The following is a 21473-nucleotide window of genomic DNA, read 5'->3' on the forward strand; positions in this document are numbered from 1 at the left end:
GACTGGCTGTGCCCTGGATGACCCCTCTGAGTCCAAAAAGGCACTCTCACTGTCGCTGTTGGACGTGCCGGCGGTGTACATTCTCTGTTCCCGTCTTCTACGCCAGGTTTGTCTACCTTTAGGGTTATAGGTGGTATTTTGACCCCCCTCTCCTCCCATCAACCATCTGTATACTTTATTGAGGTCGTAGTCTTCCTTAACTATCTGATGTTTATTACGCTTAAATTTAATGAGGTCTCTCCTGTACTCCTCACATTGCTTTTGTAATTTGATGAGCCAGTCGTGGTTGGAGTCGGCCTGTAGGATGGTCTTGTGTTCAGACTCAATCTTGGTGATCTTATCCCTGGTGTGTCTCAATTCTCGGCCCGCCTCTTCCACCACTAACAGGATCAGGTCAAGGCTGCATTTATTGAGGATACCAACCCATTTTTTGCAGAACTCTGGGTTGTACCGCCCAATAGTGGGCACGTTCCTCACTCTGAACCCTCTGGGTATCAGTTTTTCTCGGTGGTACTCTGATAATGAGATTCCGTGTAGTAAATAGTCGCATTCGCGACGTTTCAATTTCAGCAATTGGTGGTATATATCCTCAATGCCCCCTGTGCTTTCGGCTGCTCCTAGTTTTTCCTTAAAGCGGAGGCGTTCCGCGTCGTCGTCCGTGAAGCTGAACGATTCTCCCAGAACCGACTGCATCCCTCTACACCCTGGCATGTCATCATCATGTCTCGGGGCGGATGACGCTTCCATACTAGGTGAATGTGGATGATCTTGGGAGTGAAGGTGCTGGTGCAACTGGAAAAGTGTAGAACACAGTGCAGGTGACTGGAAAACTTCACCAGGTCAAAGGGTGCGGCAAGATATTCTGTGGTTGAAAAGTCTCTTAAGGGGGGGAGGTGCCTTGACCCCTGCTGGCGGGCAGGTGCAACCTGCTCACACCAAAATGTATAGCTCCCAAATGGACTGGCACTCTCCCTACTGACGATATGGCCCTCGGTGCCTTCTGGAACAATGATGCAGAACTCCAAAAAAGGCAGCGGCACTCGAGGATTTGGTAAATAGAAGAAATTGTATTCAAAAACAATTACATGAAGCCGACGTTTCGGGGCTCACATGCCCCTTTGTCAAGGTGTGTAACAAGGATAAAGTGAACTCACGTACCTTATAACCCGAAGAAGCCCGCCAGTGCACAATGCGCGGCCGGAGACGTGACGGGTCCGTCTTACTTCCGGTCGTGACGTAGTGACATCAATGCTGTCGCGTCGGTTGTGCTGGTAACCAAGACGCTACAGCTCAATGTGATGACGTGACAAGTGTAGCACCAATAGCGATCGTGTGTATGAGTGAACACAGGAGTTGTGGCCACATTGCCATGGAAACACTCCACCAATAGAGAGCATGAGAAAGCAAAACAGTGCTGAGCAGATAGTGATGCTGTAGGAATAACGGGGCCAGACAATCATGGATACTGGTTTCCCTGCGGCTCATATATATCATACGTGGCAGGGATCGGGAGACAAAATCCATGGCCCGCTGCTGTGACTGTCTCGTGAACCTGATTCGACAGTCCCAGTGAAACAAATAAACGGGATTAGTACCCGTATCAGTAATACCCACGGCTAAAGGGGTATGGCCAGGGCCTGGATGGTATATACGCTTTGGGGTCCCCGTGGGATATAAAGGTTCCCGAACCAGTTACCATGGTGTCTGGTATGATCCCCTCTGTGAACATGCAGGGAGTCTGGGATGGCGGATACAAGATGTAGGGAGAATGATGAGCCGCAGGGAAACCAGTATCCATGATTGTCTGGCCCCGTTATTCCTACAGCATATATATAATATATATAATATAATATAATATAATATATAATATAGTTCCTCCAAAGCGGCAGCACTCATGGGACTTGTAGAAAAAATGAGTCAAAGACACCACGGTCTGTTCAAGGTTTCGGTCCCTAGGACCTTTATCAAGAACCCAAGTGTGTTCTAGGCACCGAAACGTTGAACAGACCGTGGGGCAGTGGTTTCCTAACTTTTTTGAATCACGGCGCCTTAGAATATCAGAATTATTTTCACGGCACCCCATGGCCAAAAATTTCTAATTGAGAAATTTAGAAAGAAATATTACATTAAGTAGATTGCGTTTATATGTCATCCTTAGGGTCAGTTGTGTGGTGAGGGACAAGATTTGCTTCTGTTTAGCCACATATTTTATGACTGGCAGCCACCAGCACTGGTTTTGCCTATTATATTGACCATGAATAATTTGAATTGGTCCTGGACCACCAACCCAGGGCACCCCTGCAAGTGTCCCGAGGCACCCCAGGGAGCCACGGCATACAGTTTGGGAACCTCTGCCGTAGGGTCTTTGACTCGTTTCATATATATAATATATATATATATATATATATATATATATATATATTGTCAAAGTCAGAAAAATATCACGCTGCACATTGCCATATATGCACCTCATGCGTGTGCCCGCTGCACGAGCATGAGCTCTCCCGTGCGTGCGTATACTCGCGGTCGCGTGCACTCGCAGGCGCACGGTATGCGCATTTACGGTAGAGTTTGTGTGCTTCTAGCGGGCGACTCAATCGTAACACATTTTAGTCATATAATGTATTTTGTAGATTATGGTCCCTTTGATAGAATCTGAAAGTTTAGTTAATATAGCATGTTCGGGGACAAAGAGATTCCTCTTTGTTTGATACGAAGGGTCAGACAGGGGTTACACAGTGGTGTTTAGTATCCATCGGAAGAGAATATAATTAGCAATATTCCGGTGTTGGTTTGAAGCGGATTACTCGCTCGTGCGTATAGTTATGGACATAAGAAGTTTATGGACATTTACTATATTTGCACTTTATTACCCATGCGGCGGGAAACCCAGTTTCCCTCCCACCTGAGCAGTTTGAAATAGTCACAGCCCACCTGTATGAACCAACCTATGACCTTTTGTTATAATGCAGAGACGTATTCCTGTGTCCAATGAACAATAAGAATGTAGGGACAATGTACTGTACTGTGTGTAAGTGTATATAAAGACAAGCCGACCTGGGCCAGCTCTCTACTCTTTTCAACGGTTCTCATCACTGATAATCGGGAGCTGGATATCCAGAAAGGCGCTTGCGATTGTTCCCCTTGTGCGTAAGTTCTCTGCAACCATCTTTATCTCCTATTTTGTTGTAAGCCATTCTCTCTCTCCTTCCCCCCTTAAATGTAATTGTGTCTTAGTTGTATTTTAATGTGTAGTAACTCGGTTAGGTATTTTATGTTATTTTGGTAGTGTATAACTTGTATTGTGTATTCTTTTGCAATTGAACGTTCATTCATTCCCTTAAAAGGTGTTAGACCCTTAGACCGGTATTTGAGTGTTTATTATATTGCTAAAGGGTTCTCAGAGTGTAAGAGTCGCTCATACAGCTTTTAAACTAACAAGGTTACACTGTGTTGCATTTACACCTTATCACTGCACAAAGGTTTACAATATAAGTACGTTGTTTATGATATTGTTACAAAGGTTTAACTCTGTGAGCGTCAGCGCCGCTCGTGATCTCCTCGTGGTCTCGAGCGTCCGCTACGCTGATAGCGTATCATTACGGTAATCGGCAGCCTATAGCGTGCTTGCCTTAACGCATTAAGCCGTGAGCGAACGTGCCGCTCGTGCGTCTCGTCCACGGCTAAGCGTCCGCTACGCTGAGTACGTACCCTTACGGTACCACATACTCCAATTGCGTACTGAGTCTCTTAACCTTTTAGCGTGTTTAATATAGGATATATATTAGGCTTTGTCAATTGGGGACTCGCCCGCTCTTCACATATCTGCACTAGGTAATTTCAGCAGACGTTATCGGTCAGCAAAAGGCGGTAGGTAATATTCCTCGTAGTGCTGACCAGATAAGAGTCTGCTTCGCTTAGTAAGGAGTGCTGAAGGAATCCGGAACCGGAAGGTAGGAACAGTACGTTATTGTCTTTTAAAACCTGTTTAGTTTCTGTTTTGCGAACGCACGCATAAGCACACACACCTGTATTTCGTGTTTAGCATTATTTGTTCGTACCTCATTCTCCTGATTGCCACACACTAGTGATAACGTGTTGAGACATTTGTTGTTATTAATAGTTAAAGGATAAATATTTAAGGGAATAATTGTAAAAGGCACGCACACAGTCTCGCCTAGAAAACAAGGGAGATTTGGGTGGTGTCAGTGAATGATTACTGTTAAAGATCATTCACATTGATAAACGTGTAGTGTGTTACTGTGGACGTACTTGGTCTGCGTACACGTGTCCTTACAAGGGCAGGGCGTACGCAACGCAAGGGTCGACGCACGGAGCGTATATCACGCAACGGAGCGTACGGATACGCCCACATAATACAAACCACACGATAGTATTGTTTTAATAGGCGATAAGGAAGTAACGTGAAAATAACACAAATCTATCTCAAATCCAAAAGTTTAAAGTTAAAAGAAAAAGACTTTCTCTGTTGCAATTCTTCTGGGTTAGACTATTACTGAATGAAAGGAATTCTGTACAGAAATAAGAGTGTTCGAATGTAAGAGTGTGTATATATATAAGATTTCTCTTTTATTACGGAAGTGGGAACCATAGGCCAGTAGAAAGAGGTACACCAGCGAGAGTGATAGCGTGGGGTGGCTTAGGAGGCGTCCCTTGTTAATCTCGACATATTTTTGAGCAGTAGAGTCTGCTGTACATAACAGACCAGGAGGTCAAGGACCAGGAGGTTCAGGTACAGCAGACTAGAAGTAGAGAGCACAACCGAAGAGGGTTGGTGCGAGACCCATATAGGCCAACAAAGCTCATTGCTGAAGGAATTCGCAGCAGAGATTTTCGATTCCACTGATCGTTCCGCACATAAGATTAGTTGCTTGTGTGCAGATACGATTGTACCGCATGTGATTGTGTGCATTAGCGTGTCTTGAATTCAGAAGAACGCTACTTGCACATTGTTAACGTGATTTGTGGAATTTTTTTTATTTTAAGGGAAGTAGCCTGATCACTCAGGGACATTCCAGCGACTGATACTTGCTGGGGAGGGTAAGACACTCCCACACGCCCGAGCAAGTAGACATACTTAGGTGCCCTAGGTTGGGTACGGAACCTCTGGGAACTTTGGTCGCCGTATTGGCCAGCGTGGACGGGAGTTAAGTGGGCGGACTTCGGAGCAAAACCCCCACCGCAGCCTTACCCCGAGCATCTTGGTTTCTGTAAGGGTTGCCGAAGACCCTGATTTGAAGTCAGAGGTAGTGAAAGCAGCACCTGCAGAGATGGGGGCCAGTTGTTCAGGTAAGGGGCGATCAACCCAGGTTCAGGTTGATTTGAAACCGATCAATCAGGTCGGCAAGGTCATGTGTGAGAAATCAGACCAAGATGGTCATCACACAGAAAGGTTATGCAATGAATGGGAAGGAATGACTGTGCATGACGGGGAGAAGTTTTCCCGGGTAGATACTTTTAACCCAGAAGTATTACAGAATTTAAAGAGAAGAGTTTGCCTGATTAAATCTTCAAAAAGGCGTATTAGACATTATGATGATTTAAAATTGTGGCAACAGGAAAGTGAAATGCAAAGAAATTTAACTTACATATCTGACTCTCATCTTGGGAAGAGAGACATGGCAATGGAGAGGATTATGGTTGCAGAGAATGGCGCAATGGTGTACGATAAAAATGCACTTAGTAACTGTATTAAGAATGAAAGTAACAAATGTAATAATGTTTATAAAAATGAAAGTGTAAAAATTACAAATATTAACCTGTGCAAGTCGCACCCCATGTCAAACTTCCCTCAGGACTACAAGCAAGAAAGTGAGCCCAGCACAATGTCTGCACCGTTTCCAGCAGCCATCCTACCAGACATCCAGGTGGACGCGACCAATTCGGTAAAGGCAGTAATCAAACCCCCTAACGGAGGGTCAGGCGAGGTCGTGTCCACAGGTACGTACGGTGTTATATATCATGCACAAACAAATGTACCTCATATTGAAGAACCAACACAAGATGATATAATTGAATTTAGTCCTGTCAGAGTGATCACAGTCCCCAATGGGAAGACTGACGATCAGGGAATCATTCCCGCCAGGGACAGTGCAATGCGCCGTCCCTGGTCCCGGATAGAATTGAGAGCAATTATGTCTGAATTCCCTGATCCCAGGGAAGACCTAGATGCATGTCAGAGATTCATCAAAGAACTAGGAAACTCCACAGAACCCACCAACAAAGATTGGCGGACAGTGCTGAGGGCATGTTTGTCCTCCAGTGTTGACCCTGCGAAATTTATTTCTGATTGTAAATTAGACACAGAAGTACCTCAAACGGAGGCACACAATCAGGAATGTATTAAGCAGATCAACCAACAGTTAGCAGTATATTTCCCAGCCGTTGTCGAGTGGAGCATCAAAAGACACCTGGAGTCACAGGGCAGTAAGCAAATAACAATCAGTAGACAAACCCTGACAACGAAGCCACACCAGCTTAAGACCCAAAATCCTGTGAGAAATTCAAATGTGGTAGTTTGTTACCATTGTCACAAAGAGGGACATTTTGCAAGAGATTGTAGATCAAGAAGTAGACAGAAGGTATATCAATCCCCTAGACAACAGCATGACCGTAATATCCAAAGAACCAGGGAAGCACAGGGAGAGCGGTTGATGGTGATGAGCATCCAAGCGTTTGAGGAGGCATCAAATCAACCAAGACCTCAGGCCACTGGCACATGGAGGAAGCCAAGGGTTTGTTATCTTTGTAAAAGAGAAGGGCATTATGCCAGCAACTGTAACAGCCCACATAAAGTCAGACCCCCTAGACAAGAACATGAGCAAAGTTATGACACACCAAATTATAATCAGGGATCACATAGGAAGAATTTGGGCCACACCCATGATATGTAGTCAGGAAAGGCGATCATTAGGACTGATGGTAAGCCTGAGGTAACGGTTAATAAATTGGGAGGTCATTCCCTGAAGACACAGGAACGACCGGGGTAAATATTTGTTAAGTATCTGTAAAATGTTTTTTTTTTCTCCCCATCTCTTACGGTTATCGGTAGGACTCAAACATTACATAGCTACTTGGTCTTTGCAGAAGTCTACCAAACCCCAGTATGACCTACCAGCATCAATGTATCCTGGCCAGATACAAAGGGTGGAGTATGGAAATACTGGTGGGAGAGACTATGCAGAGATACCATTGGACATGTAGATGTGACAGCCTGATGGTGAACGGAAGATTTGACAATGTTTTTTTTTCTCTCCTGAAAAAAAATGTTTGAAAAATGTTTTTCTTCCTGTTGTTGTTTATTGTTGATTTATGTGACACATATATATATATGAACGGTTCTCTCTCTCTCTCTTGTTGTTTTGTTTTCCTTTTCTCTCTCTCTTCTTTCTCATGGTCTCATAACGTTACAGATGGTATGTCACACAGTAGTTGGACAAATGGTAATGCAAGATTTATTCTCCTTACAGAAAGAGCGCTGAGCTAGAAGAAATATTGTATCACCAGAATGATTAGAAGACTGAGAGACAGCATCTTTGAGATGACAGCAGAACAAGAAGAACAACAAGACTAGAGAACTAATTATCGTAACAAGTTTCTCTCCCCCTCAAACTGTTTTTCTGTACCCCCATTACAAATTTCTCCTTTTCTCCTCCTGTAAGATGGACTTGCCCCAAGAGACTGTGATATGGATTTTCCTGTTGACCATGATGTTGACCAGAGCAGTCTGTTTCGGTGAGAGTACCAGTGAGGTCGAGAAAGGATCCAGAAAGGTTCTGATGACAGAGACGGAGGCGTAAATTTCCAATAGAAACACAATCACCGAGCAAAGGCGAGTACCAGAAAATGATCTAGCAGCCATGTTATTCGTAAACATTGTAAAGGATTGTTAGCTAAAGAGAATTGCATCTGTAGGCATTGTGATAGCTTAGTTGAGGATGGGTGCATCAAGAAATGTCAGTCCAGTTTTAACATTAACATGGACCGGCATCCATTGGGTGACTATCACTCATTAGTGGGTAAGGTGTTAAACCAAACAGACTGTTGGGTATGCTCTCAAGTACCTCACGGTGACAGCAAGTCAGGACTAGTACCATTTCCATTTAACTATAGGGGAGGTACTTGAGCTAAATGGTGGGAGGCCGGTGGACAGGAGGTTTAATATCTCCAGTCCTCCTAGTTTGAAGCTCCACCAATATCATGTGGATAGATCCCTTGTATGTTTTAACATTTCCAATCCCCGAAAGCCGGGAAATTGGGAAGTGTCATGGAATAACAAAACCATGACCTTTTCATATAGAGCCGATAGAATGCCTACAGATACAGAGCTTATACGCCACATAGCCGATAGTGGAAAATATTTCCGGTATAGGTACACCCTAGGAAGTAGAATCATGCGAGTTGGAGAAGTATCACCAGGATACTGTGCACAGATCGTACAAACAGATACGTGTACTAAACAGATGGGAGAATTAGGGTTAGGAGATTTCATATGGAAAATTTGTAATATGGTAATGTCCTATTCCGTCCCATATGTTCTCCCCGATGATGCATACTTCATATGCGGGAGGAAGGCGTATAAGTGGCTTGCCCCAAACTCAGAAGGGTTATGTTATATTGGAAAAGTACTGCCTGAGGTAATGACCGTATCCCACACTAAAATGAAGGATATTCACCGCAGTGCCCAAGCTCCTTATACTCACACTCATTACGAACACATCGTTAAACGGCACCTGATAGAAAGAACAGAGCATCCGGCCTCTGACCTGATCCATGAATCCACCGGGATTCAATTCCTAATCGCGTTACATATCACTCGTACCGCCAGAGGAGTGATAAATTATAAATATATATCTGCGCTTGCAAATTTATTAGACAATATCACTGAAATGTATGATGACACATTCAGGTATACCGGAAAGGAGCTCCAAGCTTATAAAACAGAACTGGTTCAGCATAGGATGGTTCTTAATTATCTCACGGCAGTGACAGGTGGATATTGTGTCACACTGACAACGCAGTACGGCGTAAAATGCTGCACTTATATTACGAATAGCACCGAGGACCCGGTCGAGGTCATAGACCCAAAAGATGGACGACATTCTCCAATTAAAGTGGGAGTTCCGCAGGAGACACAATCTCACCTTCGCTGCTGTGGGTAATGAGCTGACCGGTTGGGTGTCATGGTTGAACCCACGAAATTGGTTCTCTGGTTTAGGAGAATGGACCCAAGATATTATCATGGATGTAGGGAAATTTCTTTTGTGTATTCTGGGTGTCATCATATTGGTCGGTCTGATATTTAGATGCGTTCGGGTTTTAACAAAGTGTAAACGTTGCGCCCCAGTGATGAGTTTAAGAAGTGAAGATACTGTAATAACAACGACTGATTTGATTTACGACCCAACCATTGAGACAATGTTGTGATGAAAATGTGATTCCACGGTCCGTTTCTTTCACCCGTTTCTCCTTTGTTTTCCTCCAAGGTACAAAGACATCCGCTTGGAAGAAGAATTTGACAACCTTTTACACAGACAATTGATGGACAATGCCATAGACCCCCAATATCCCTAGCAATTTTAAAATTTTACGATAGCCCAACACTTTTGTAAGCCTATGGACATTGAGAAAGCTTTTGCTCGCATTTTGGCAAAAGCCCACAGAGACTACAGTCAACATATACATCAAGAGAAGACATCAGACAAGACCTCAATCGGCAAATGTACATTAAACTCACATAGTTTACGACTGCATTTACCATACTTGCTTCTTATCTTCATCTCTACAACCTTCAGGTAATGACACACATAGTCGATAGGGAATACAGGCACAGATATCAGCACTCACATATCCCCCCATTCATGTATCATCAACTAAAATGTGCTCCCCCATTTTGTTGCAACCAAAAGCCGAAAAGAGCTCGGTAAAGTTTGACAGCCCATCCACAGACCCTTAATACGGGATAAGAAGGAATTCAAATGTATACTTCGCAATACCTCGAAGCTTGATTTAAAACACGTACGGCACGATGATACATGACCCCCCAAACATGGATTCATACACACATGCTTCTGCTATCTCACTAGGTCATACCCTTTTCCTACCTTCTTCTCTCCTCCCTTACCCAATCATAGAAATGTATTTACATATGACATATATTTTTCTCTTTTTGAACTGTTTTAGGAAGTGGCAGTTATTGGTGACTGCCAAAGGGTGGACTGTCAAAGTCAGAAAAATATCACGCTGCACATTGCCATATATGCACCTCATGCGTGTGCCCGCTGCACGAGCATGAGCTCTCCCGTGCGTGCGTATACTCGCGGTCGCGTGCACTCGCAGGCACACGGTATGCGCATTTACGGTAGAGTTTGTGTGCGTCTAGCGGGCGACTCAATCGTAACATATTTTAGTCATATAATGTATTTTGTAGATTATGGTCCCTTTGATAGAATCTGAAAGTTTAGTTAATATAGCATGTTCGGGGACAAAGAGATTCCTCTTTGTTTGATACGAAGGGTCAGACAGGGGTTACACAGTGGTGTTTAGTATCCATCGGAAGAGAATATAATTAGCAATATTCCGGTGTTGGTTTGAAGCGGATTACTCGCTCGTGCGTATAGTTATGGACATTTACTATATTTGCACTTTATTACCCATGCGGCGGGAAACCCAGTTTCCCTCCCACCTGAGCAGTTTGAAATAGTCACAGCCCACCTGTATGAACCAACCTATGACCTTTTGTTATAATGCAGAGACGTATTCCTGTGTCCAATGAACAATAAGAATGTAGGGACCATTGTACTGTACTGTGTGTAAGTGTATATAAAGACAAGCCGACCTGGGCCAGCTCTCTACTCTTTTCAACGGTTCTCATCACTGATAATCGGGAGCTGGATATCCAGAAAGGCGCTTGCGATTGTTCCCCTTGTGCGTAAGTTCTCTGCAACCATCTTTATCTCCTATTTTGTTGTAAGCCATTCTCTCTCTCCTTCCCCCCTTAAATGTAATTGTGTCTTAGTTGTATTTTAATGTGTAGTAACTCGGTTAGGTATTTTATGTTATTTTGGTAGTGTATAACTTGTATTGTGTATTCTTTTGCAATTGAACGTTCATTCATTCCCTTAAAAGGTGTTAGACCCTTAGACCGGTATTTGAGTGTTTATTATATTGCTAAAGGGTTCTCAGAGTGTAAGAGTCGCTCATACAGCTTTTAAACTAACAAGGTTACACTGTGTTGCATTTACACCTTATCACTGCACAAAGGTTTACAATATAAGTACGTTGTTTATGATAGTTACAAAGGTTTAACTCTGTGAGCGTCAGCGCCGCTCGTGATCTCCTCGTGGTCTCGAGCGTCCGCTACGCTGATAGCGTATCATTACGGTAATCGGCAGCCTATAGCGTGCTTGCCTTTACGCATTAAGCCGTGAGCGAACGTGCCGCTCGTGCGTCTCGTCCACGGCTAAGCGTCCGCTACACTGAGTACGTACCCTTACGGTACCACATACTCCAATTGCGTACTGAGTCTCTTAACCTTTTAGCGTGTTTAATATAGGATATATATTAGGCTTTGTCAATATATATATATATATATATATATATATATATATATTTGCATCCCTAGCAATGCAACACAATCTGTCCAGATGCAAAATGACTAATTTTTTATTGCTTTGCTCACAACTCAGTTTCACAGGTGGGCAGATGAGGAAAAAGAAAAGTCAGGTATGAGTAAAAAGATGCAGGCAGAGAGGGAGCATGCTGGAGATGTAATTGCAGAGGAAACAGCAACAATATGGGTGTTACATGTGTATGCTATGGACCTGATTTCCATTAGTATGTAAACCCAATGGTTTACCTACTAATCTCTTGGTGGGTGATCTGCACATGTGCAAGACCCGTTCTTTTCATGCCAGAGTGCCAATAGTCTCCATCTGTCAAAGCAGATTTCCTGTCCTTGTTAATGGAGCTGCGGCCACCAGTCTAAAGGTTACGTAGCTGGGAAATGGTCTCACAGTGATCCCATGCTGTGTTTTGGGACGCAGCAGCAGATCACACATGCATGCAGGAGGCGTCTATTTACACCAGACGTCTACTGCTAATATAAGTAAATGTTAGCATTGATATGTGCAAGGGTGCAGCAGCAATGCTAACACGGTCCAAATCGGAATCAGGCTTACTTAGTCATATTGGGTTGGGATTGAAATGCCAGCGGTCAGTATACCGTCCGCAGCATCGGATGATCAGAATCCCGATAAGGGCAGGTAAGTATACTTACCTTCTCCCACTGGCCACCTAACCCTCCTCTCTAGCAGCCATAAACCTAACCCTCTCCCACACCCCACCTGAGCCTAACCTACCCCCGGTGGTGCCTAAACCTAACTTCCCCACCGCAGCCTAAACCTAACCTCCCCCACTTGCGGCTTACCTTTTGGTGGGCCGGCAGATGCTCATTCGGGATCCCAGCAGCCGGGATGGTGACCCTATTCAGGATGCCGTTATCAGCATTCCGAGTAGTGTCGGGATTCAGGGAGTCAGGATTCTGAATCTCTCTGTGACTTGGTTGTTCTGCTGCAGGATATAAAATGTAGTAGAGCTTTGAACTTATCATACTATCTTTGACCTAGTTGTGCTGACTCATGTTTCACGTAATGGACCTACACTGGCTTCACAAAGTTACATTATATGCCGATATCTTTTCTTTGTCACTATCCTAAGTAACCGGACATCCACATAATCTTTAATTATCACTACCATTATATATGTTACACTTGCTTCTTGCAAACACCAACTTTTAGCACTATAAACATGTTGTGACAAGAATTGTTCTATGACTTAATATTCCTTTATGAATATTATTTATTACATAGTTGTTTGCTTAAGGAATCATGTAGCTAAAGGCAAGAGCTACAACACTAAAGGGCAGGGTTGCACGCTAGTTGCCCACAATTAAACTCGCATTGCATGAACGGAATTAAATGCAGGTATTCCCCTGTATGCAGAGTTGTACCTATTTATGCAAGTGCACTGCCCCTATATATACATTGATATAGTTGTCGTCATCAACAGCACGCACTTGCACTAGCCGCCAGGGACATGCAGTCAGGGGAGGCAGTGCCTCCCCTGTCATTAATGATTACAATAATGCACAGAAGATACTTATGACACAGATTCTGTGTTATAATTATAAGTGTCTTCTTTATATTATTCTGCTCATTTTATGACATTAAATTAGTTTGGGAGGCACTGATAGCAAGTGCCTCCCATTTACAATGGTAACGGGGATAGAGCGGGTGGGCGGAGCCAAACACTGGGCTGTAAAAGCCCATTGAAAAAAGCTGTGAAAGCGGCACATATACATGTGCGTCGTTGACAGGGATTGGATAGCGGATCCAGGCTGGTTCCGCTGGTCCAATCACCTATGCGAGGTGGCGGAACAAGGCTCCCTCCCCTCTCTTCATCCCCCCTGACTGACTCCTGGTGTTGGTGTGAGCCTTCCTGAAAGCAGCCGCCCATACCCGGTGCTTTCCGTTACCCTGTAGCTGGCTGCGCCGGGGAGGCCGGAGAGACGAGTGCGGCAGGAGATAATCAGCGGCAGCGGACCCGGAGGCGGTGGTAAACCCGGACCTGGGAGTGCATTGCTGGCAGTGCCGGGGAGGCCGGAGAGACAAGTGCGGCAGCAGATAATTAGCGGCGGCGGACCCGGAGGCGGTGGTAAGACCGAAGCTGGGAGTGCATTGCTGGCTCCCAGCTCCGGCCTTACCACCGCCTCCGGGTCCGCCGCCGCTAATTATCTGCTGCCGCACTTGTCTCTCCGGCCTCCCCGGCGCTGCAAGCTACAGGGTAACCAGCGGCGTGTGGTGCTCTCCTCCACCTTCTCCCGAGGAAGCAGCCTCAGCAGCTCCGGCACCTGCTTCACTGTCCCGCTGGCTGCACTGCACACAGGAGACAGGTGAGAGGGGCTAGGGGGCAAAGTGGCAGTATTGGGGCATTACTAGTGACTGGCACTACAGGGGGGCGTTAAGTGTATCTGGCACTACAAGGATAATTATGCGTAACTGACACTGTACTACAAGGATGATTATGCGTAACTGACACTGCACTACAATGATAATTATGCGTAACTGACACTGCACTACAAGGATAATTATGCGTAACTGACACTGCACTACAAGAGGAATTATGCATAACTGACACTGCACTACAAGGGGAATTATGCGTAACTGACACTGCACTACAAGGATAATTATGCGTAACTGACACTGCACTACAAGGATAATTATGCGTAACTGACACTGCACTACAAGGATAATTATGCGTAACTGACTGCATTACAAGGGGACTTATGCGTAACTGACACTGCACTACAAGGATAATTATGCGTAACTGACACTGCACTACAAGGGGAATTATGCGTAACTGACACTACACTGCAAGGATAAATAAGATTTTACTCACAGGTAAATCTATTTCTCGTAGTCCGTAGTGGATGCTGGGGACTCCGTAAGGACCATGGGGAATAGACGGGCTCCGCAGGAGACAGGGCACTCTAAGAAAGAATTAGGACTACTGGTGTGCACTGGCTCCTCCCTCTATGTCCCTCCTCCAGACCTCAGTTAAGGATACTGTGCCCGGAAGAGCTGACATTACAAGGAAAGGATTTTGGAATCCAGGGTAAGACTCATACCAGCCACACCAATCACACCGTATAACTTGTGATAACATACCCAGTCAACAGTATGAACAACAACAGAGCATCAGACAAACCTGATGCAACCATAACATAACCCTTATTTAAGCAATAACTATATACAAGTATTGCAGAAGAAGTCCGCACTTGGGACGGGCGCCCAGCATCCACTACGGACTACGAGAAATAGATTTACCGGTGAGTAAAATCTTATTTTCTCTAACGTCCTAGTGGATGCTGGGGACTCCGTAAGGACCATGGGGATTATACCAAAGCTCCCAAACAGGCGGGAGAGTGCGGATGACTCTGCAGCACCGAATGAGCAAACACAAGGTCCTCCTCAGCCAGGGTATCAAACTTGTAGAACTTTGCAAAGGTGTTTGAACCCGACCAAGTAGCTGCTCGGCAAAGCTGTAATGCCGAGACCCCTCGGGCAGCCGCCCAAGAAGAGCCCACCTTCCTTGTGGAATGGGCTTTTACTGATTTTGGAGGTGACAATCCAGCCGCAGAATGAGCCTGCTGAATCGTGTTACAGATCCAGCGAGCAATAGTTTGCTTTGAAGTAGGAGCACCCAGCTTGTTGGATGCATACAGGATAAACAGCGAGTCAGTTTTCCTGACTCCAGCCGTTCTGGCTACATAAATCTTCAAAGCCCTGACTACATCTAGTAACTTGGAATCCTCCAAGTCACGAGTAGCCGCAGGCACCACAATAGGTTGGTTCAAATGAAAAGATGACACCACCTTTGGCAGAAATTGCGGACGAGTCCGTAATTCTGCCCTGTCCATATGGAAAACCAGATAGGGGCTTTTACATGACAAAGCCGCTAATTCTGACACACGCCTAGCCGAAGCTAAGGCCAATAGCATGACCACTTTCCACGTGCGATATTTTAACTCCACGGTCTTAAGTGGCTCAAACCAGTGAGATTTCAGGAAACTCAAAACCACGTTAAGATCCCAAGGTGCCACTGGTGGCACAAAAGGGGGCTGAATATGCAGCACTCCCTTTACAAACGTCTGAACTTCAGGTAGAGAAGCTAGTTTTTTATGAAAGAAAATGGATAGGGCCGAAATCTGGACCTTAATGGACCCTAATTTTAGGCCCAAAGTCACTCCAGACTGTAGGAAGTGAAGGAAACGGCCCAGCTGGAATTCCTCTGTAGAGGCATTCCTGGCCTCACACCAAGCAACATATTTTCACCGTATACGGTGATAATGTTTAGCCGTCACGTCCTTCCTAGCCTTTATCAGCGTAGGAATAACCTCATCCGAAATACCTTTTTTCTACTAGGATCCGGCGTTCAACCGCCATGCCGTCCAACGCAGCTGCGGTAAGTCTTGGAGCAGACAAGGTCCCTGCTGCAACAGATCCCGCCCTAGAGGCAGAGGCCATGGGTCCTCTGTGAGCATTTCCTGCAGCTCTGGATACCAAGTCCTTCTTGGCCAATCCGTAACAATGAGTATTGTTCTCACTCCTCTTTTCCTTATGATTCTCAGCACCTTGGGTAAGAGAGGAAGAGGAGGAAACACATAAACCGACTGGAACATCCACGGTGTCACCAGTGCGTCTACAGCTATCGCCTGAGAGTCTCTTGACCTGGCGCAATACCTCTGTAGCTTTATGTTGAGGCGGGATGCCATCATGTCCACCTGTGGCAGTTCCCATCGATTTGTAATCTGTTTGAAGACTTCTTGATGAAGTCCCTCCTCTCCCGGGTGGAGGTCGTGCCTGCTGAGGAAGTCTGCTTCCCAGTTGTCCACTCCCGGAATGAACACTGCTGACAGTGCTCGTACGTGATTCTCCGCCCATCGAAGAATTCTGGTGGCTTCCGCCATCGCCACCCTGCTCCTTGTGCTGCCTTAGCGGTTTACATGAGCCACTGCGGTGATGTTGTCTGATTGAATCAGCACCGATTGGTTGCGAAGCAGGGTCTCCGCTTGACTTAGGGCGCTGTATGTGGACCTTAGTTCCAGGATATTGATGTGAAGGCAAGTCTCCTGACTTGACCACAGCCCTTAGAAACTTCTTCCCTGAGTGACTGCCCCCCACCCTCAGAAGCTTGCATCCGTGGTCACCAGGACCCAGTCCTGAATGCCGAACCTGCGGCCCTCGAGAAGGTGAGTACTCTGCAGCCACCTCAGGAGAGACACCCTGGCCCCGGGGGATAGGGTGATTAACCGATGCATCTAAAGATGTGATCCGGACCACTTTGTCCAGTAAGTCCCATTAGAAGGTCCTCTCATGGAACCTGCCGAAAGGAATGGCCTCGTATGATGCCACCATCCTTCCCAGGACTCGAGTGCAGTGATGCACTGACACCTGTTTTGGTTTTAATAGATTCCTGACCAGTGTCACGAGCTCCTGAGCTCTCTCTATCGGGAGATAAACCCTTTTCTGGTCTGTGTCTAGGATCATGCCTAGGAGAGGCAGATGAGCTGTAGGAACCAACTGCGACTTTGGAATACATAGAAACCAGCCGTGTTGCCGTTACACTTCCAGAGAAAGTGATATGCTGTTCAGCCACTGCTCTCTTGATCTCGCTTTTATGAGGAGATCGTCCAAGCACGTGATAATAGTGACACCTTGCTTCCGCAGGAGCACCAACATTTCCGCCATTACCTTGGAGAATATTCTCGGGGCCGTGGAGAGACCAAACGGCAACGTCTGAAATTGGTAATGACAATCCCGTACCGCAATTCTGAGGTATGCCTGATGATGTGGATAAATGGGGACATGAAGGTATGCCTCCTTTATGTCCCGAGTCACGCTAAAATCTCTACCTTTCAGGCTTGTAACGACCGCTCTTAGCGATTCCATCTTGAACTTGAACCTTTTCAGGTATATGTTCAGGGATTTTAAATTCAATATGGGTCTGACCGAACCGTCTGGTTTCGGGACTACCACATGGTCAAATAATAACCCCCTCCTTGTCGAAGGAGGGGAACCTTGACCACCACCTGTTGGAGATACAATTTGTGAATTGCAGTTAACCCTGTTTCCCTCTCGTGGGGGGAAGCCGGCAGGGCCGTTAGTGAGGAGGCATCTTCTCAAAGTCCAGCCTGTATCCCTGAGACACAATATCTATTGCCCAGGGATCTAACAGGGAGTGAACCCACTTGTTGCAGAACTTACGAAAGCGTGCCCCCACCGGGTCTAGCTCCGTCTGTGGAGCCCCAGCGACATGCGGTGGATTTTCATAGAGGCCGGGGAGGACTTCTGTTCCTGGGAACTAGCTGTGTTGTGCAGCTTCTTTCCTCTGGCCCCGCCTCTGGCAAGAAAGGACGCACCGCGGACTTTCTTGTTTCTTTGTTCGAAAAGCTGCATTTGATAATGACGTGCTTTCCTAGGCTGTGCAGGAATATAAGGCAAAATATCAGAATTACCAGCTATAGCCGTGGAGACCAGGTCCGAGAACCCTTCTCCACACAATCCTCAGCCTTCCATATGCCACTTAAGTTGGCATCATCTGTCCATTGCATATTCTACAGGACACGTCAAGCAGAAATCGACATAGCTTTGACTCTAGGACCCAGTATACTCATGTCTCTTTGGGCATGTTTGATTATATATATCTCTTAAAACAGCATCTTTAATATATATACATATCTCTCTCTCTCTATATATTATATATTGTGACAAGAACACTGGGATAGTGTTTGAGGGCAGGTATATTTGTCCCAGGTTCTTGTCTTACATGTTTTAGAAAATGTTAACTTCTAGGAAAAATGCTTTTTGTTTTGTCTGAACCTTTTCAGTTTGCTGTAAAAGCTGGGTAAAGGCTCTGAGAGAGAGATAAGGCGAGTTCTAGACATTGGGCCCAGTTCGGGTCTTTTGCCTCACAGAGGGCTAATCAGGGTTTCAGCTGTGTAAGAGTGATATAGTGCTTCTAACCTGATTAGTATGGGCAGACTGCCTGGGAAGGCTGCAGGATCTGTGTGTGAGAGACACGCTTTCTGATGCAAGTAAGCTATACAGTATGTACTGAAGAACTCTGTGTTTTGTTTAGTGACAGTTAGGAACATCTTATGTTTAGTTAGTGCCGGACAGGCAAGGTATTTTTATTTTGGGGTTTGTTTTATTTTCTGTTTCAATAAAACTGGCCGGGGTCAGTTGTACCAGAAACTGGACTTGTGTTGTTCCTCAGCTGCTGCGTCCTGCCATATTCCCCAGGAAAAGGCACCTTGCACCCCTACAGTGTTACAATATATATATATATATATATATATATATATACATACATACATATACACACACACACACACACATACTAGGGTCTCAATTTCTGCTGATAAAGGCACCTGTCCACGTCGCCCCAGCGCTATAAACCCATGCCGACACAATCGCCGGTCTGAGTAGTGTACCAGAATGTGCACGCTATCTGCAGGATCCCTGAGAATAGCTAGGGCTACCTTCTGGGCAAACGTGACACCCTAGGGGAAGATTCCCATCACATCCTGGCCCTAGTGGGGAAAGGATACTGCCTGAGAATTCTTTGTGGGAAGCTGCAGTCTCTTGTCTGGAGATTCCCGCTCTTTTTCCTCATGAGAGGAGGGAAATTTACCTCAGCTTTCTTCCCCTTAAACATGTGTACCCTTGTGTCAGGGACAAATGAGTCACCAGTGATATGCAAATCATCTTTTATTACAATAATCATATATTGAATACTTTTCTGCCATTTTGGCTGTAACTTTGCATTATCGTAGTCGACACTGGAGTCAAACTCCGTGTCGATATCAGTGTTTATTATCTTGGATAGTGAGCATTGTGAGACTCTGAAGGTCTCTGCGACATAGGGACAGACATGGGTAGATTTCCTGTCTGTTCTCTAATCTTTTGTGCAATAAATTCACCTTAGCACTTACACATATCCAAACCGGTGTCGGCGTTGTCGACGGAGACACCCTCTCACACACACATTAGCTCCATCTCCTCCTTAGGGGAGCCTTTTCTCAGACATGTCGACACACCCGTACCGACACACCACACACACAGGGGATGCTCTATTTGAAGACAGTTCCCCCACAAGGCCCTTTGGAGAGACAGAGAGAGAGTATGCCAGCACACACCCCAGCGCTATATGACCCAGGAATCACACAGTAACTTAGTGTTAACCCAGTAGCTGCTGTATATATTGTTTTTACGCCAAATTTATGTGCCCCCCCTCTCTTTTTCACCCTCTTCTATTGTGCTTCTGCAGAGGAGAGCCTGGGGAGCTTCCTCTCAGCGGAGCTGTGGAGAGAAAATGGCGCTGGTAAATGCTGAGGAAGAAGCCCCGCCCCCTCAGCGGCAGGCTTCTGTCCCGCGATTTTGTGTAAAAATAATGGCGGGGGCTCATGCATATTACAGTGCCCAGCTGTCTATATGCCCTATTTTGCCAGGAGGTACTCAATTGCTGCCCAGGGCACCCCCCCCTGCGCCCTGCACCCTACAGTGACCGGAGTGTGTGGGTTAGTGTGGGAGCAATGGCGCACAGCTGCAGTGCTGTGCGCTACCTCATATGAAGACAGGAGTCTTCTGCCGCCGATTTTGACGTCTTCTTGCTTCACCCGCCGGCTTCTGGCTCTGCAAGGGGGACGGCGGCGCGGCTCTGGGAACGGACGACCAAGGTTAAGTTCCTTTGTTCGATCCCTCTGGAGCTAATGGTGTCCAGTAGCCGAAGAAGCGCAACCTAGCCGCAGTTAATAGGTTTGCTTCTCTCCCCTTAGTCCCACGTAGCAGAGAGTCTGTTGCCAGCAGAAGCTCTCTGAAAATAAAAAACCTAACTAAAATACTTTCTTATTAGCAAGCTCAGGAGAGCTCACTAAAATGCACCCAGCTCCGTCCGGGCACAGATTCTAACTGAGGTCTGGAGGAGGGGCATAGAGGGAGGAGCCAGTGCACACCAGTAGTCCTAATTCTTTCTTAGAGAGCCCTGTCTCCTGCGGAGCCCGTGTATTCCCCATGATCCTTACGGAGTCCTCAGCATCCACTAGGACATTAGAGAAATTATGCGTAACTGATACTGCACTACAAGGGGAATTATGCGTAACTGACACTGCACTACAAGGATAATTATGCGTAACTGACACTGCACTACAAGGGGAAATATGCGTAACTGACACTACAAGGGGAACTATGTGTAACTGACACTACACTACAATGGGAATTATGAGTAACTGACACTACAAGGGGAATTATGTATAACTGACACTACAAGGATAATTATGCATAACTGACACTGCACTACAATGGGAATTATGCGTAACTGACACTGCAAGGATAATTATGCATAACTGGCACTACAAGGGGAATTATGCGTAACTGGCACTACAAGGGGAATTATGCGTAACTGACACTACAAGGGGAATTATGCGTAACTGGCACTACAAGGGGAATTATGCATAACTGGCACTACAGGGGGCATTATGTGGTACTGGCAATACAGGAAGCACTACATGTAACTGGCACTACAGTAGGTATTAAGTGCAACTGGCACTACAGGAGGCATAAAGTGTAACTGGTACTACTGGAGGCATTAAGTGTAATTTGCACTATAGGAGACATTAAGTGACATTCCGAGTTGATCGTAGCTGTGCTAAATTTAGCACAGCTACGATCAGGCACTCAGACATGCGGTGGGACGCCCAGCACAGGGCTAGACCGCCCCGCATGTCAGTGCCGGCCCCCCTGCAGAAATGCAAAAGCATCGCACAGCGGCAATGCTTTTGCATCTCAGGAGTTACTCCCGGCCAGCGCAGCTCCTGCGGCAGGCCTGGAGAA

At 45.9% G+C, this 21473-nt stretch overlaps 1 protein-coding gene across 8 annotated transcripts in view; it reads right to left on the minus strand.

The window, feature by feature from the left end:
* The window catches only part of MAK (male germ cell associated kinase), a 175670-nt gene that overhangs the window by 99137 nt on the left and 55060 nt on the right, over positions 1 to 21473 (minus strand). The window contains exon 1 of one of the 8 annotated variants that reach the window (XM_063923146.1): positions 12449 to 12540. The exons of the other annotated variants lie outside the window; for them this stretch is intronic. The gene's annotated coding sequence lies outside the window, so the exon portion shown is untranslated. Of the gene's footprint in view, positions 1 to 12448; positions 12541 to 21473 lie in introns of those variants that run through there. 8 annotated transcript variants of the gene reach the window in all.

This window comes from Pseudophryne corroboree, chromosome 5, assembly GCF_028390025.1.
Source record: "Pseudophryne corroboree isolate aPseCor3 chromosome 5, aPseCor3.hap2, whole genome shotgun sequence".
In the NCBI taxonomy this organism is placed as follows: Eukaryota; Metazoa; Chordata; class Amphibia; order Anura; family Myobatrachidae; genus Pseudophryne; species Pseudophryne corroboree.